The sequence below is a fragment of the Phalacrocorax aristotelis genome, chromosome 8 (genome assembly GCF_949628215.1).
Source record: "Phalacrocorax aristotelis chromosome 8, bGulAri2.1, whole genome shotgun sequence".
Classification (NCBI taxonomy): Eukaryota; Metazoa; Chordata; class Aves; order Suliformes; family Phalacrocoracidae; genus Phalacrocorax; species Phalacrocorax aristotelis.
In genome coordinates this window covers 539,245-557,850 of record NC_134283.1, presented here as the reverse complement: position 1 = coordinate 557,850, position 18,606 = coordinate 539,245, and the positions used below count along the sequence as shown (strand labels likewise).

General features: G+C 43.0%; 1 long non-coding RNA gene across 8 annotated transcripts in view; it reads left to right on the top strand.

Annotated features, from left to right (window-relative positions):
• Positions 1-3,608: 3,608 nt before the first annotated feature.
• Positions 3,609-18,606, top strand: part of LOC142060803 (uncharacterized) — a 125,270-nt gene continuing 110,272 nt past the window's right edge. For all 8 annotated transcript variants that reach the window (XR_012661936.1, XR_012661935.1, XR_012661931.1 and 5 more), the window contains exons 1-2: positions 3,609-3,848; positions 5,745-5,838. This is a non-coding gene — a long non-coding RNA (uncharacterized LOC142060803). The remainder of the gene's footprint in view (positions 3,849-5,744; positions 5,839-18,606) is intronic.

Genomic DNA, 18,606 nt, shown 5'->3' with positions numbered 1-18,606 from the left:
CACGCCTGGCAGGCAGCCTAGCAGCTGCCAGAGTTTTCTCTCCAACCCGTCCAGCACCCGTGGGAAGCTCCCTGTCCTCATCTCCCTGCTGCCCTGGCCACAGGTGCCACTGTGGCTGCTAAGCCTTGCAGCTGAGCTCAGTCACGGCATAGTAGATGAGGCTGCTTTGGCACCCTGGGCAGGGGGCAGCACTGCTGCTTGAGCTGCTCCTGGGAGACCTCAGGCTTAACACCATTCCCAGCACACACCTCGGGTACAGCCCCGGGACTGTCCAAAGAGGGTTCTGCCTCCAACCTGGGGAGACAGACTGGTGATGGACACAGCTTGGTGTGCTTTTTGTAGCCTGTCAGCACTGCCTCTGCTGTGCTTGAGGTCAGACCAGCTGGTGTCCACACCTGCAAGCTCGTTATGCCTCAGCGAGGGGACATTGTGGCAGTGGAGTCATGCGCTTTGTGGCAAACAGCCAGCATTGTGTATCATCTGATTATTGCCAGCATGTGGATTTGTACTGCTAGCTCACAATTTCATCTGGCAGATTGCTGCAGTTGTTGCAGGACTCTCCCAGAAGAGTGTCTGGCAGGCTGGTAGAGGCGCAGTGCCTGTTGACAACCTGTTGGATGACTCTCTCCAGGAAAGGTAGTTTTGATGCATTGTCCTGGCATCCTGCCACCTCTTCTTGGTCGGGGTCTATTTTATTAACATAGCCAGGACTGTAGGTCTAGGAGGAAGAGAGTGGAAGTCTTCTCTCAATTCACTGACTGGAGCAAATCACTTACTGGGAAGCAATTTCAGTTTCAGGCCTTGGCTTGATTCCAAACTATGATGGGTCTTAGTCTATTAGTCACAATAAAATAAACTAGGAGTTGGCCTCTGGCGGGCTTCCTTACACCCTGGCTTGGACACCAAAGATTTGACATCAGGCGCTAGTCTGGCAACAGGCACAATAGAACAGGGCACACCCATGGTGCATTTCTGCAGACTTAGTTGAATTAATGTGTCCTTGAAGGAAAAAGAAAAGGATCTTCCCTGACTGAGGCATTAGCTACATCAACTAGCAGCAGATGTCCCTGACTGTCTTAATCAGCTTAGTAAAAACAGTCTGAATTTCATACACTCATGAATGGCGAATCAAAGCCAAATTGCATGAAGGCATGTTTTGCTTTTCAGTGTGGATCACTGCTGTGCCTAATTTCAAATTTTTGACCCTTGTACATTTCAGCTGAAGGAATATTAAGAGAAAAAAGTTCTAAATATATTTTTCAATATAGAAAAGTTTCTGGCTAGAAAATTATTAGAAAGTTATGAGTGAGGGGGAAAAGGGCTGTAGTGAAAATTATTATGAAATATGATTGTAACGACCAGTACTCAGCAGTGGCCGTAATTGTGCTCTAATCCGTACAGCACTCTGGCTTTCTTGCTGTCTCACTGGATCTCACACTTTAAAATTACATTCTATGCTGGAAAAAGAATCACAAACCGGACTTCCGTTCCCAATTCGATACCACAATGTTACTGCATTCATGCCATCTTGTATTTGAGCAATATACTTGGGTAGAGGAATAGTTTACATTTGCGCTCCTTTATATTTTTCATGTGATGGTCCATTGAACTTGGTTCTTTTGCTTGGCCTTATGATGAGCTAGACAAAAAAAAAAAATTGGAAATTTCTTCTGTAGCAGGAACTGCCCTGTTATTTCATAAGCATTGTGTATGCCCGAGGCTAGTAGGATTAGTGAAGGATTACTATGCATGCGCGCACAGCTTATAAAGTTGCTTTGATTACAAAGTCCAAAAAAAGGATATTAAACTTTTATTACAAAAATATTTGGTTTTCTTCATTCCTCTTCGAACAGAAGACAAAGTTCCAAGCATTCTCTTGCTTTGCGGTCACACATCAGTTCCGAAGGAGACGGAAGTTAATTTCCATGGCTATTTTTCTTTACTAAGATCACAGCCCAGTGCTTTTGTCTCCGTTAGTTTCCCAGTTCCTTCATTGCGAGCAGTCGCTGGTCAAGCAAAACTTCATCCTGCTACCAAGGAGCTAAGGTTGGAAGGAACTTCAGCTCTGTTGTCATTATTTATACCTTTAGGATTTCAGTAACTGTGATTCATTCCCTGCTTCTCTAGCAAGAGTGTTGGGACAGCCTTGCAGTTCCTGCTGCCTATGATTTAGCATTTGTCTGTATATTTCTAAATTTTTTTTCTTTTTTTGCCTTCAGCAATTGGGTTTTCCATGTGGTCTCATGAACAGAAGTCTGAATCATGCAGGTTTCCCAGCTCCAAACTTGGCTTATGCTTACCTGTGCTAATGCCATCTTTTTCATCCACCTTTCCATTTCTGAAACTGGCTGCTTTTCTTACAAGGGAGAGCAAGCCAACTTCAGCATCTCCTGAACTTGGATGCTTTCCCCTATCTAGAATTAGATCTGTGTATGGCTTAGAGGCAGCAGTAACTCCTTCAACTGCTTGTAATAGACATAAATCAGGTGCCTGCCTTGATAGCTCTGACTTGTTTTATACCTTGTGACATGCATGCTTGTAAGGCGACTCGATGCAGGACGTAGGAGGCTGCTTTCCAGCAGCTGCACTGAGGAAAGCCACAGCCATGGGACAGTGAAGGACAGTTACTTATCTGCCCTAAGGCACCAAGGTCATTGTCTTTTCTCTCTGTGGCTTCTCTGTGTGACAGAGGAGACACAAGCCTTGCTGCTCTCCGGGTGGTTGTAGGTATTCAGCTGTGTGTTTCTTTTGCATGCTGCCTAGATCTTCAGTCTTCTTGCCCCAGTGTCTGGCCAAGGTAAGCTCCAGGAGGGGGGTGGAGGGGGGGAAGCCTCTCTTAATCAGGACAAGACTGGCGGCGGGTAGAGCAGTAGCCCGTAGCAGGCTGGTGAGGCCTGTGGCTCTCTTTAGGGAGAATTGCACCTGTTCTCGATCGCAGTGATGCAGAACGTGGGGCAGTTTTGCTGCTGTCTCTTCTTTCCGGCTCCAAGGCGGGAGTGGCGCCTGGAAGAGCTGCTTTCTTCGGCCATTTCATGGGGCCGCAGGCAGCTTTAATCTCTTTCCCGCAGGACAACAGGTCACCGTTTGGAGAGATTCCCAAAACCTAAGGCCGTTTCCAAAGCGGCGCAGGGATGGGCTCGCGGAGCCCCGCTAGCCTCCGTGGCAGGCAGCCGGCGGGGCGCGTTGCTCGCCGGATCTGGAGGTGCTGAACGCACAGCGGGGCGGTGCGGGGGCCGGGGGGGGGCGGGTGGGGGGCGGCCCCCGCAGGGCCCCGCGGCCAGGCCCCGCCGGCCGCCCGCCGTCCCCATGGCAACCCGACGCTCGTCCGCGTCCTCCGAGCTTGTTAAAGCCCCGCCCCTTTCCTCTGCTGTCCAATCGCCGACACGCACGGGAGGAACGGTGAGGTCCTGTTGGGCAATGCTTACGTTAATCAACGCCTATAGGGCTCCACCTCCTGAGGCCTTCCGCGCGGGGAGGTGTGCACACGGGGCAGCACCGTCCCCACCCTTGGCTAGCGTTGATTGGCTATCTGGCGCCTCGGGGCGGTGTTTTGCCTCTCCCTCCTCAGGATTGGGCAGGAGCGCTGTCAATATGAGCCGGGGCGGGAGGAAGGCTTGGCGGTCCCGTTCGAACGGCCGGGTGCGCGGGTCGCTGGGAGAGGGGCCGCGGCCACCCACCCCCACCCCTGACGGCGCCGCCGCAGGCCCGGCCCGGCGAGGCGGGCCCAGGGCGCCCCCCCCCCCCCCCCCCGGGCTGGCGGCGCCGCGCGCAGTTTGGAGGGGGTCTGTGGCGGCCGGGCCCCGCCGCTGAGGGGGCGCGAGCGCCCTGTGCGCTGCTCACGGGTCCAGGTAAGGGCTGGCGGACGAGCGCATCCCTCAGCGTTGCCCTCCCCGCTCCCCCGGCCCGGGCGGCCGTGCCGTTCCGGCGAAGGCGCTGCAGTTGCCCCGCCGCGCAGCACCTTGGCGAGGAAGCGGCTCTGCGTTGCCGGGGACCTGGGGAATCCCGCACTTGCCGAACCGTGTCACAGGTTAATGCCTGGGAGGGCTCCATCGAGCCGAGAAGCTCCCCGAGCCGTTCGTAGGAAAGCGCGGTCTAGCTGCCGGGGCCTCTGGCAAGGACAAAGCTCAGTGGCTGCTGCGGTTATTGCTGCAGCTGTAACTGGCTTTAGCAGCTGGATGCAAAACTCCTTCTCTAGGCAGGCTGTGATGCAAAGATGTTGGGAACCGCGACCTGATCTGTTTCCTTGCTGACAAGTGGGATCAAATATATCTATGTAGCTTCTAAGAAATGTATGCCAAACCTGTTATTAAAAGCCTTCAGGGATGGAGATTTAGACTGAAACACCAAGCTGTTAAAAGCTGAAGTGATAAATGAGATGGGTTCCTGTTTATGTTGGCCCTATTTTACCTCCTTAATTCAAGACCTTATTTTATTTTTACATCACTGAAGAGACATATAAGTAAAGAGTTGCTTCTACTGAATCAAGCCCTAGAATAAAATTACTCTTATAACTCAGGAAACTAAACGCACAGTTCACTAACTTCTAGTTGCATTCCTTGTGCGTGGAAAGTGCTCCTAGTCCAGCTGGTTGTGTTTAACTGAATTGAAATGAGATGGTGTTTGTCTTTAGCATTGGGTAGACCAGGTTGCTGTTGAACATAAACTGGTTTTGTTTCTAAATGGAAACTACGATGCAATTGTGTTTTAGAAATGCTTGTGTTCAAGAACGAAAAGTTCACTCCATCCTGAAACCCTGCGTGCCAGGTCAGAGTGCAGCTCCTGGTCCCAGGCGCAGGGGAGCGACTTCACGGTCTGATTCTTTGTACCCCGGGCACAGGAGCAGCAGCTCTCCTACCCTGCCACAGTGTTTATTTGACAGAATTTACTGTAGGTCAACAAGAAATTAGTTGCTATTGCAAAATGCAATTTTTTTTCAGCTGGTATATATTGGATAACCTGGTAGATAATTTTTTTGCTTAAAAAAACCCCAAATGTGTACTTGAATGCGTATTTACTCTCTTGACTAGACAACCATGAAAGAGCCGTTCTGATCTCTCTGGTATGTAATGCTGAAAAATCAATCCCTATTAACTGAAATTTGCCTAGCTTGCTTCAGAGAGCATTTATATTCCTGTTATATTGCCTTCCAGAAAATATTCCAGTCTTTGTTTTATTTTTATAAGTTTTGTGGCTTAAAACTAGGTAAGAGATCCCAAGTGAGAGGAACTCAAGCCCGCACAGCGGGCAGAGGCTCTGTTATAGGCACTTGCGTGCTGCTGCCATGCTACCCTTCTTCCACGGCTGTCACAGGAGTGTCAGAGCCCCTGTGTCACAGATCTGCAGTCCTCATCTTCAGATGTTACCTGAGATTTTGCAACTTGGCTCTTAAAATAACATTCACCAGCATGTGAATTTGTTATTTGAACACAGCACACTTAGGTTCAGGGTGGGTGTGTGTGGCTTGTGTCTCATTCAGACCAAAATCTAGTCAGAATGACCAGTTAAACCATCTAGCAAAGTCATGCTCTTTGTGGGTGACCTGGTAATTCTCTGGGGAGACCTCTTTGTATCTGACTGTATGTTTAATAATGAATGCAGGGCAGATATAAACACAGTTGGCTTTGTGGTATTCTGTCTGAGATAGTGGCATCTTCTATAGCATAAATTGTTATGATTGAGTTGAGCTTATGTATGTTTAAAGAGTGTGTAAAGGAAAAAATATTAACTTTGATTTTAAATTCTAGATGTGACTGTTGTGACAGAGAAGACTTACAGCAGGTGTCTCATAACTAGAAGTCATATGGACAACGGCTGCTTTTGTGTTGCACAACTGAATAGGTAAGAAACAAGTAGCCCCTTAAACTTGTCTTAATTCTTATTAATTTCATTCCAGCTTTTGATTTTTAGAGCCTCAAATTTTTTCTGTCTCCTCTTTCTAGTCATTTTTCCCTTCTTTGATTTACATTTTTGCCTTATGTTTTAATCAGGAATTATTTTTTCATTTGCTTATACTGATGGCTCAGGTACACTTTCAAAAGTAGCTGAGAAGATCTTGATATTATCCATAAGTATATCAGAGAATGAAATAAAGTTCTTTTATTGCTGCCACTGCTCTGTTAACATTGATGATTAAATTCCATAAATATTCTCTTACCCTTAATGTGAAAACCTTTGAAGGTGGGTTGACAGAAATAATTCCCTTTCCTGTTGGTATTTGTAACTAAAATAAGGCTATAAAGTGCTGCTGAATGCACCCAGAGTCCATGCTTGCCTTCCATTCAAGCAGAGCAAATGCAATCACCAGTGCCCTTACCCTTTTTGAAGGGCTGGAGCACTTGAAAGGAATTGGATGATTTGTAGACAGATTCTGTCTCAGGCCTCAGAGTGTTAGGAAAGGGCAGGTGGGGATTTTCCCCATTTCTGAAAATCAAAACCATTATGTGCAATTCAACCACTTTTGATTCCTCAGTCAATGCTGATTTGGGGATAACTATGATCACTGGTGAGGAAAACAAAGCAGCAGGTGATAGAATACCACTTGAGCAAGCCAGAATATCCATTGTGTTTATAAGAGGTATTTCTTGGGGGAAAATATATGGGTAACGGTGAAAATAACTCCAGTGGAAGTGATGAGAAGTTCGGTTTAATTTTTGGATCACTTCACCTGTGGGTATTAGGGTGAAGTAGAGCTGGGGAAAATGGAAGAAACTCTGCCTTATTAGAAGCATAAAAACTAGTGACTGTACCTTGGCCAGTGTTCCCGATTTTTCCAGTAAGCTGTCTGCTGTACGGAGGTGTATAACCCTAATGGCTTGTTGTATGCCATTAAAAGGTATTGTACACTCATAAAAGAATGACATTTTGATCAATGCTGTTAAAAGAATTACTGTCTTGACACAGAAAAGCTTTCCTGCTGCAAGTTTAAAAATATGCCTTTAAAAGCTTTTTATTGAATACCTTTGCATCCCTCAGAAATGTGCTATTTTGGCACAGGGCTGCTCTGAAGTATTCCATGTTGTAACTTAAATGCAAGACCTTCTGTTTACCATCAGAAGGGAGTGAGGTGAGGCAGGTGTATTCACTTAACTACTGTCATGGGGACAAAAGAAAAAGCACCTCGAGCTACCTGTATGTAGTCTAAAAATAAGAAGTCCCCATTTTAAAGAGTCCAAAATCATTTGAAAGCTATTTGTTTTTGTTTTGCCATTGATTCTCTCTGTCCCTCCAGCTTTGTTTGAGTGTCCCTTTGGACTTTGAAGCTGTATATTGATGTTGGAGGGAGGCAGGTGGCAGATAGGAAAACCACAAATGTCTTCACTGTAGCTGGATCCTGGCTCACAGGCAGGCGGGCTGTGTGGAGACGAAGTCATTCTGGAGGTGTCTGGGTGGTCCTGTTGTGGCAATACTTCTGGTAGCAAAATCTCCCCCTACTGTTATTAAAAGATCTTGTATCAGACCTATTGCTTAATCACAACTGCTGAAGTAATGTTGTTCCTGCCTTGATTGTGGCTGGAATTACAGCTAAACTGCTCAACACAGGTCAGCTGTGGCTGCTGCTGACAACCACTGCCAGGTGGGAAGCTGAGGAACACTGTCAGTGGGCCTCACCACTGATGTCAGCTCTCCATCCCCTGCTCAGAACTCCTAAGACTTCATTATACCTTACTGGTTAAATGCAAGTGTTAAAGCTCTGCTTTGGGAATGGGGAGGCAGGGGTGTAATTCCTTTGCTTTGGCGTGCTCCTTACATGAATTTCATGTGTTCCTTGACTTCTTGTGTTTCAGATCTTCAGTTTACCTGTGTGTGATGCACTAAATACTGTTTTATATAAAGTTGGAGGGGTTAGCTGAAAGAGCATGGTGGGATGCTTTGATATAAAGAGATCCTAGGCAAAGTTTTCTGAGAGTTTTTTCTTCCTCTCCTTTCTATGTATTTATGATCAAAACCAAGAAGTGGATGTTCTGGAGGTATTTGGTATGCTTCATGTCCTGTCATGGGGTTGGCAGCAGCTGGGTGGGATGTAAAAGTGCTGCTAAGCAGGTTTTGTAACAGGTGAGTTAGGTCATAGCATTAAGGGGTATTTCTATATATCAGATTAAAAAAAGCTGTGAAACTTAGTGGTGTTATTTCTTTGCTGAAGAAAGCAAAATGTTTAGTTGTACCATATGTAAGTAGATCCTCTTAAGTACAGCTTTTCAAGATATGAGATTTCTTTCAGGAAAAGGAAATATTAATACTCTGCATTATCTGCAAAGGCAAGGTACAAAAAGAAGAAGCAGGAGAGCTTGAATATATGCTATTAGCATATGAGGATATTACTTGGAGAACTATGATTGGAGTTAAGATGCATACCATCATAACTGCTTCCTAAGTGTCTTTCAGATGCTTGAGTTTTATCCAATTTAACCTTCAAGGAAGGCATGAGAAGCTCAAATACTTCCTTGTCTGTTTCAAGTCAACTTTTAGTAGCTTTCTAGGGGAGGGGTTTTTTTGTTTAAATATGTGAGTTTATATTGAAGTTCAGCTGTAACTTGCAAAGGTGATGTCAAGCGATTTCAAAGCAGTCTTTCCCCACTATGAGTTTTGTTACAATGGTATGGGAATAAGGTTAATACCAGCAAGAGCAAAGGCTGGCAAGTGGCAGAGAACTTGAATGTGGTAGGTGCCTGGTAACTTGGGAAACTTACTCTGAGGTGCTAACAGTAACTTGAAATATATGAAAGGTCACATGTTTTTCTTTTGTTTGCTTGTATCCCGCAACATATAGTTTCCCACCAATGGTTCCAGCTTATTTTCCAATCTTAGGCCAAGATTGAAGCAATTGGCACTTTAGTAGCCTTTGTGTTTAAAAAGAGAAAATATGCTGCAGGCAGTAACTTTTTAGATGATTATTTGCTTATTTCTGAAGTTCTGCTACCTTTGGGAGAAGCTATGCATTCATGCATTAGCACAGTCATTCCATATCCTTTCCCTTTATGGTTTAGGTCAATCCCCAACCCACACAAATAGTATATTCTTTAACTATGTGTTTCCTGTGGTGTGTTTTGGCTTGGTTTTTCTCCTGGGGTTTCAATTTGCATCCAGATTCTATGGAGAAAAGAAGAAGAAATTTGAACCTCACAGCGTAGCCATTCCCCCATGTACTTGCTTGTCTTCAGATGAAGAGGGAGGGCAGAGAGCGCATCAGCCTCATGTTCTTGATTATTGCTGACGCCAGCCTCCAGGTCCTCTCTTGGCTTCCGTACAGCATGTGGCCCTTTCTGCCACCAGCTGTTGTCTGCTGTTTTCTGACTAAGCCTCTCTTGTGTAATTTCAGCTTTGGAGGAAATTTGAAAGTAAAATTACCTCCATAGTCCTATTTACCCACAGTATCTCACTGAAGCTCCCTACAAATGTTTTTCTACAATGACCTTTTAGAATACCTGCTTTCAGGATAGGCTTCTAACCTGTAAGTGTGGCTTAGATATGTTTTCTTACATTTAGCTATATTAAAAACTATGATCTTTGCTTGACTCTTCTTTGCCAGGCAAACTAAATGGCTTTCTGTCAGTGATCCTTGTTTTTTATCACTCTAATCTGTAAATTTGTTCAGTAGTCATTTTGTGCTTGGTTTTCAGGGTATAGACAAAACTGCTGAATAACATAGGGTCAAGCTCTTGAAGGTGGGATAAAAGACAGCATTCTCCTCTGTGTTGCTATTTAATTGGTATAAGCTAGACACATTTATTTAGTGTTTGGCCTCATCTGCAATTACGTTTCGGGGCCTATCAGTCTCTAGCCTGCTTGATGTGCCATGTTGATTCTGATTTTCTTAATCAAATGCCATTTTGCATCAAGTCAGCTGCCTTACAAAAACCTGCTATATCTGTGTTATTAATTAGCAATACTTATAATTAAAAATCAAGCTAGTCCAAGACTGTATTTTCTGAAAATTCATATCATTAATGCTATATTAGCTTCTCCATTTCTTTCTAGCTGGAGTCTTGTATTGGCCATTTTGTTCCTTTGAGATCAGTGTCAGGCAGACAAGATGATAGACTTGTCTATCTGGAGACTCAAGTCACCAGATTTAAAAAAAAAAAATACTGTTGTTGTTCCTGTCTGTCCTCTCAAATACACCATGTTTTCCAAAGGATACTAAAAATGAACATTAATGTTCCAAACAGCTCTTCAGACAAGCTCTTTTCTTCTAATCACCATGGAAATTGAAACCTAGATCTTAACTCTTTCCCATTTGACCTAGTTCAAGCTACTCACTTAATTTATAAATGTCCTAGCAGAGTCATATGACTTCCTGTGGGACTTCGGCTCGCATTAATCCTTTATCAGTATGATGTTTCCTAGAGGTCCTCTGCTTAATAGGCCAGATCGACAGCATTAAATGGTTGATTTTGACCTTGAAGGCCTTGTCACTGTTTCTGGCATCTGTGGCTAGATGAAGGTGGGATAGAAGCTGAAGGTCTAAATCTTATTGGGTTATTTTAGGTGAATTACATTGCTTTGGTTTAGAACTGAATAATATTTCCATGTTAATCTTTGCAGCTGTGAAATACAGAAATTCAACAAACCTTTACAGCTAAAACCAAATCTATAGAAATTGATCATGCAAGTACAGTATTGTAATCAATCCATCTAGCATGGAGTCTAATTGTTTGATGCCAATATCTAGATCATGTAGTTCTTAGATGTCGGATTGATTAAATTGCTTTAAGAGAACTGGTGGGAGTAGATCTCTGAGTGTAAGAGGAAGGTAATCCACCCACTATTTTGTATGATGACTTTCAAAATCAAACTTCTGTGGTGTCTTATGTTTATGGCTGACTTCCTGTTGGCATGTATATAAAACGTGATTTTGCTCACTTTATATGCATAAGATGAGTATGAGGAGAATAAAAATGAGAACAATAACTGAAAGCTGTGTATTATAATAAGAGGAATAAAGGGTGTCATGGAGTAAAATGGTGTCCCTCCATGGAAATATTTGAAAAAACAAATCTGGAAAATAAGATGGGTGATTGATACCTGTGGAATGTCTCTTGGCAATAAACAAATCAATAAAATCATTAAAATAAGATGAGGAAGGTATGTGTTTTATTGCTTGCTGAAATTGAGAAACGCCTTTATACCTCTGAAAAGGGCATATTCTGAAATTTGGAAAGCTCCTGCTGAGTTTTTCTTATGTTGTACTAAAGTTTTTGAGAAGGGGTAAATGAACCAGTATCTCAAAGTAAGGTTTGCTTTTAAATCTAGAACTTTGATTGCAGTATATTTTCTTGTTATGGGCCTTGGCTGAGGAATGGTATGGATGGGGATGGTATTGAACAAAAGATCTAGTCCGTTATGCTTTCCTTGTATTTTTAGAAATGCAGTTTGTAGGATGTTTTCTTTGTAGCTCAAGTGTTTGGGCCGTAGGGATTTCAAATCTTTCAGAGGAAAAAAAGATAGCTTCAAATTCAGTTCAGAGTCTGATATTTGTTTTATTAGTGGAAATTTTTGTCTCCTGTGTTTTCCCCATTCTAGATAACCTTTTCTTGTCATCTAAGAAATTAATTTCTTTGTTGGAATCATTGCAAGTAAACTTGATAGCAGGAGTGCTGTTATTGAGGCAGCTTACACAGTGATTTGCTAAGTACAGCCTCTTCATATAATGTGAAGCAGAAGTCGATTTATTGACCACTACTGGGATTTCAGGAATCTGTTGAACTACCTGAGTTTTTTTATCCTTCTCTCATAAAATTCACTATTGAATGCCTTTTTTTTTTTTTGGGTACCCTCTTAGAAAGGATTCTCTTTGATATGCAGTTGTACAATAAGAGCAAACAGAATGATTGCTACTTGTTTCTGTACTGCAGAGTTTGGCTTTTTAATAAAGTGTATATAGGGTCATTTAATGTGGCTTATGTGACATCAGACCCTTAAAGGTTTTTCCTAAAATACTCTCCCATGCAAGGAGGACAGTGACACTTATCCAGGCTGTGAAAATACTGGCTCCAGGGCTGTGCTGCCAGTCCTTTTAGTAGAACATATTTCAATTAGAGCAAAATGTTACAGAATATCAGACTCTGTGAGCACAATATTGCTTATGCTACAGTACATCTCCTCTGTAAAATATAATCTACAACTTTTCTGGAATATGAAGAAAATATGTAAGTATATAATTTGATTATACAGCAAATAGCACAAACTAATCATCTTGCCTTTTTAAAACTTTCAGCAAATATTCTTCTCCAAGGTGTATGTTAGGAATAAACTATTTGGTCTCTCTCTGGTAATCTGTAAAAACATAGTTTTAAAAATAGAATCCAAGTGAACTGTACAAAGTGGATTATTGATTCTCGGGGATGAAGAGAGAATGCTTTCTGTTAAGTCCTTCTCGTTGCTTTAGATTTTATACTAATATCTGGAGGCTTGGGGAGTAGTGGTGTTTGATTAACAGACACTAATGGAGAAATCATCTTCTCTCTAGTTCATCAGCTGGATTTCTGGCCACTATTGCATACAGGATACCAGAGCTGATGTACTTGGGGATGGCAACGGGAATATTTATAGGTTATGGGATACGGTAGTAAAGGCCTTAACATTAGGCATATTTATCTTCCTCGAGAGATGTGTAACTTGCTGTGTGATGTCTGACCACAGGATAATACTGCCTGGGACTGAGGGGTCTGTGGTTCAAATGTCCAGAGTGCTACTATAGGCATTGAAGTGAAGAGGAAGGTTAAGGCAGAAGAGACCAGTTATTAGAATGGGTTAGATTACTGCAACCAACTAGAGGTGAAGGCATTGTGTTTGGATTCTGACACGCACAACTGTAACATCTGCCAGCCAAATGCTTACATGCGCCAAGCCTGTCCAGTTATGTATTATGGTTAAAAGACTGCATTTTTTTACTATTTATGCAGAAAGTTAGTTAATGAAGGGAACAAGATGAGTATTTTCTAGACTCCCTCCTTATATTTGCCTTAATCTTGTATTTATTTTGGGGAACCATCTTGGTGTTTCTGGTTAACTTGACTGCTGGATTGTGAGAGGTTTTTAGCTGATTTGAAAAGTCCCAGAATGAAACTTTTTTCTCTTGGTTGCAGATTAGCAAGACTCAGGATTGCAGGAAATTGATATTCAGAAATAGGCTTCTGCCAGGCTCTGTGGTATGATTACCATCCACGTGGCCAGTGTATTTTTATTTCCAAAACATTTTTTTGCCTTTAATCTAGGCAGAAACTCTACTCTCTGAAGGTGAAAAGCTGAGATGTCAGTCTGCCTTTGCAACTCAGCTTCGTGTTCAGTATTGAACTTCCATCTGCATGCTTAGCTGTTCCAGTCAGAGCTCCAAACTCTGTGTTTTTCACTAATGCTTTGTCAGAGAGCTGTCCTCTTCAGAGAGATTGAAATGAGTAATAGTCTTTCGACACTATTGGCAAGTGGCTTTCACGGTCCATGGCGGATCTAATGAACTACAGCTGCCTGGTTGGAAAATCCTGCTTTTGATTGTCTGAAAGGACTCCTGAAGTCTCTACTTGGATTCACTGACTTTCTTAGGATTTTTTTCTCTTAGAGAAGTAGGCAGAGAAAGCAGTCTTGGAAATTCTTCATTATTTACATGCACAAATGTCAGGTTTAGAACATGGTGCTTTTGCACAGGAAAAATTGCAAAGTTGGTACACATCAGAGACACGCATGAAAATGGGAAAGACAGCGAAACATGCCCATCTGCTGAGGAAAGCAGGTGTATAAATCAACTTCTATGCTCTCAACAAAGATTCCCCAATGAACAGATATTTAATACTTTCATCAGGTTTGATACTGCAGGTGCCTTTTTTGGTAGCTGATATGTGTGCAGACAGAAGAGGTGGTACTATTCAACCAGAATGCAGTACATGTGGCTGCATCTTCAAAGGCTTGGGATCTGTAATTGGGCCATGTTTTCAAGGAAGCTTGGCAATCAACATGTATCCAGTATGCTGGGTTAGTTTGAAAATTTGGCTATTCTTTTAAGTGTCTTAATGAGAGCTGCATTGGTTTTTGTGGGGGGTGTTTTGGTTGTTGGGTGGTTTATTTGGTTTTGGGGTTGTGGGGTGTGTTTGAGAAACCGGTCAAGAATGTGACTCTATTTTCCTTGATATCTTTCCTAATCTGTGTGAAAGATGGGACAGGACACAATTTTACAGACCTAACCAAAAAAGCTTGAGGTGAATAGATATTCCCCCCCACCCTTTGCATCCCCATCTAATCATTGTGTTCTGCCTGCCAGCTGAAAAGCGTTTCTTTCAAATTTTGGAAGACGGATTGTAACTTGCAGTACAGTTTGAGTTACACATATTACACTCCAGGTTTATTTTCTGACTAGATGATCATAGCTTCAGTTAACTGGAACTAGACTGGTGTGGATTTTTGCAAACACTAGTAGATGCTGATCCTTATTGTAATGTTGTTCCTTACTATACTTTTTTCCCCCCTATTTTTTGCTTATTTCTCAGTTTCTTATCCACTTTCTATTTGGCTGGAAATCTTCCATTTGGCTACTTACACAACTCTTCTTACTCACTTTGACTTACCTCCTACTTTAGGGACATCAGCTAGCCTAAGGTGTTGTCCTTTTACTTTGGAACTGAAGTAAGTGAGCAGGACCAAATGCTAGCAATATTCTTCTCCAGCCAGTGAGTGACAATGTTAAAACCTGGCATGTTTTAAAAGAAGGAAGACAAAAAAAAAAGTATATTACTAAGACTTCTAGGTACTTGGAGAGGAAATCTGGATGTGAAGTGCTAACAAAATGAACTCATTAGAAATGATGAATCTCGCTTCTAGTGCGGAAAACACTCTTATCTTACTCCCCTGATATTCCTATTTGTAGTGGTTTTGACATGTACGTTATTAAACAAATAATATGACGTACCTCTGGGTAATGTAATGAAGCCATAGTAAATGGCTTGGTGTTTGTGGCTTTCCTTTTGAGCAAGGAAAAACTACAGGGTGACAGCATTTGCAGTTTGAAAGGAGAAATTCTCATCCAGCTGGTGGCTACCGGAAGGCTCCAGTACAGCACAAGTCTGCATGAATTTTTATGCTACTTCTAAGACTTAAATACAAAAGTTAAGTTCCTGATTTGGATATATCAAGTGCCCAAGGGCTGCTTAAGGCTATCATCTGTGCGAAGTCATTCTCATGAAGAATTCTGATGCTGCTGTAACTGTTTGGGAACTATTAGCATGTACAGTCTAAACACACATAGGTATGTGAGTTTTAAAGGTGTATTTTTTCCAGCCTGCAATGTTGTACATAATCTGCTATTGGAGATTACTTTTTTGTTGTCCACCTGCTCCCATTTTCCATGTAGTAGCAGGGGTGTGAGAAGCGGATCTGTCATGTGATTGTAGAATAATTTTGGTGGAAAGGTCCTTTTGGAGGATATTTGATGCAAGCCCCTGCTCAAAGCAGTGCTACGGATGTGATGTTGGGCAGCTCAGGACCTTCCCCCCCCCCGCCCCCGGTTCTGAAATAAGTCCACAGCTGAAGGCTGTACAACCTCCCTGGGCAACCTGATTCACTCTGACCGCAGTCACTGAAGAAAGTTTCCTTGTCTGAAGCTGAAATTTCCTTGGCTATAACTTCCTTCCGTTTGCTCTTGCCTGTCTCTGAGCAGTTCTAAGAAGAGCCTGTCTCACACTTCTCTAAGTGCCCATTAGGTAGCTGCAGACAGCAATTAGACTGCCCCTTAGCCTCATCTCCTTCAAGCTGAACAGACCCAGTTCTTCTGGCCTCTCCGTATCCTCCACAGTGGTGAGCACAGGCGGCAGGAGGCCATTGGAAGCATTGCAGCTTGTGCTGCTGAGGGAGCGCTGGAAGGAATCACCTGAGATCTGCAAGCCTCCATCTTTTAGCTCATGGACAGGAGTGTGGGAAGGGAGTCGCTGATGTAGCGGAGCGGTCTTCTGGTCCCTTCAGATGTTCTGCATTGCAGGATGGGGCACCCACCGTGCCCCTGTTGCAGCAGTCCTGTACCTTGAAGGGGCCTGGGTTGATGAACTGCTGGAATTACTACTAGATGCGCTAGGCGCAACCTGGCAGACAGTGCGTTTCTTGCTTACCTGGAAGTGGAAACTAAGAATTTTGTGGTCTCACTGTTAAAAATAGAACATCACTGAAACTTGCTGGGGAGAAGAATTGTTCAGTGGAAACGGGTATTAGTTCACAGCATTAAAGCTTGGATCAGTGCAAGCCCTAGCATTGAAGTGGCAACGCTGATGTGGATACGACTGATTTGTGCTATGGTTTTACTATTTTCTGGGTAAAATTTTTAATGCATATAAGTGTCAGGTATATGGTCTCACCTTTCACATTTCCTATCCGAGAAAATAAATTTGTTTCTTGTCCTCCCTCCCCTTTCTTCGCAATCATCTTTTGTCTGCCAAGCCGTTATCCAAAGAGGAAACTGAGCCCAAAATGGTGAGCGAGCAAGAGACTATGCCGTGAAGCTTTTGTGGTTCAGACACCACAATGCAGCTTCTCCACTCTGTCTTTAATTAAACTTGGGTTTTTCTGTTGTTGTAGCTGGAAGCAGTGTGCTGACACAACTCACTCTTGTATAGAACAGATTAAAATGTCAATGTTTTAATGTTCTCATCTGTGGGAAAAAGAAAATAGTTGGTGTTTTATTTATAACTTAAAAAGACTGTACTATGGAAAAGGTTTACTTGTACAAGATGGAAAATCACAATTAAAGATACAGAGTCCCATCTAATATTAAGAGTCTATAAAGGACTGAACAGATGAAATCTCTTCGGGAAATAGGCTATACTGGGGCGTGGCAGTTAAAACAATTACAAATTTACTGTGTTTTTAATTAGTTGCTCCGTTCTGTTTTCTTTGCATTTGGGGCATGGTTTATGTGCATGCATCTCTGAGCTAGTGTACCAAACTGGTGAATGTTTTTGAGCAGGAAAAGAATGAAGGTACATGAAAAGAATGGTCAAAAGTCAGTGTTGTCCTTGATGCTGTATGACCTCCTTCTGGAGAAGGAAGCTATATTTCCTAGAGGAGAAATGTTCACAAAAGAATAAAATTAAATTCTGCTCATGTCTTCTGCAGATTTGCTCCCTTAGCAGTTTGAGAAGTGATGATGAAACTGGAGGTGTAGATTATAACTCCGCTGTGCAGGAGATAGCTAAGCTGTTTCTGGGATAGGAGTTGTACAGTGATGCTGTGCAGAAATACGAGCTCAAGCCCTTGGAACAGCTCAGCTCAGCTTTGGACAGAGCCGTTAGCCTGTGCGTTGGGAGCCTTGGTAACCCACCGCCACAATGAGTCTGTTTAGTTGATTAACTGGGGCTTGGTTTTCAGCTTTACTAGTCAAGCCCATTTTGATATTTCAAAATACTATCTCTAGTAGAGAGAGGACAGGAGTCGGATACAGAAGACACCAGGGACTGTTCCCTATCTCAATGATCTGTTCATCCTTTTTACTTATGGAAGCGATGGATTTATTGTAGGGTAACCAGGTGAATGCAGAATGTTGTCATCTGGACTGGGGTTAAGCTGACAGCTAGCTGTAATTGCTGACTTTGGAAAAATGCTGCTTCAGAAAGTGCCTCCCAGACCTTATTTAGAGATTTCCTTAATTTGGGCTGTCCTCTGGGTTAACGTCTGTGGAATCCGTATTCCTTTGGCAGTTGTCTCCCTTGCATGTAAATTACAGATGCTCACCAATGCCCTTTTGGGCTGCTTTTTTTCTTGAGAGGCAGGGGAAAAAAAGAAGCCAACCATTTTAAATAAGGGAAATAGAGCTCCCACTGAACACTTGTACTAAAAGATGAGTGCTGCATGTCTTTTCCCCTCACTTTCTCTCTCACTTCTTTATTTCAACCCGTCTCCTACAGCCTTGCTGCTGTGGGATCAATTTGTTGGCAAGGGTTATTCAAACATTAGCAGAATGCATGTTCTTACTGTTCTTGTTGGGCTTGGGTGCTGAAGCCAACAATAACAGCTCTCGTGTGGGAACTGATGCTGGGTATTTGAGTCAAACTGTGCTTGGTGGTCTGTACTTTACTGCAGTGAAAAAAATGCGAGGGGTTTCTTTTCCCATAGTGTTCATTTGTGTTCCCGTTGTTCATTGTTTATACAATCACTCTGCCTGTGGACAGTTGAAATAAATACTTTGAATAAATTCTGTGGCTTTCTTCACTTTCAGCTCTCGCTTTGTGTGTGTTTTTTGTATGTTTGGGGTTTTTCCCTCTATGGCTTGATTTCTCCATCCTCCAATTGTCATAGGTATATGTGCGTGGTTTGTTTTGGTTGGTGGGTTCCCCCCTGCCCCCTGAGGTAAAAACCTGACTGTGGGGACATTTTCCAGGACAATTAAGCTTCAAGAGCAAACACACAGAGCCTCTGGAATGCCCTGGGAGCTGGGGGTTCATGGTCTTCCAGGCTGAGCTGTGCTGAGGCCAGTGACATTGAGAAGATGCTGCAGTCTCAGCCTGGTGCTCCCCTCGCTGAAATCAGACTATGCTTTTCCAGGAAAATGTTTGGCTATTGAAGCATTTAGTGCTGTGCTTTGTAATACCCATCCAAGTATTCGGTAACCACCACAAATTCCTTGCTGGTTTTGCT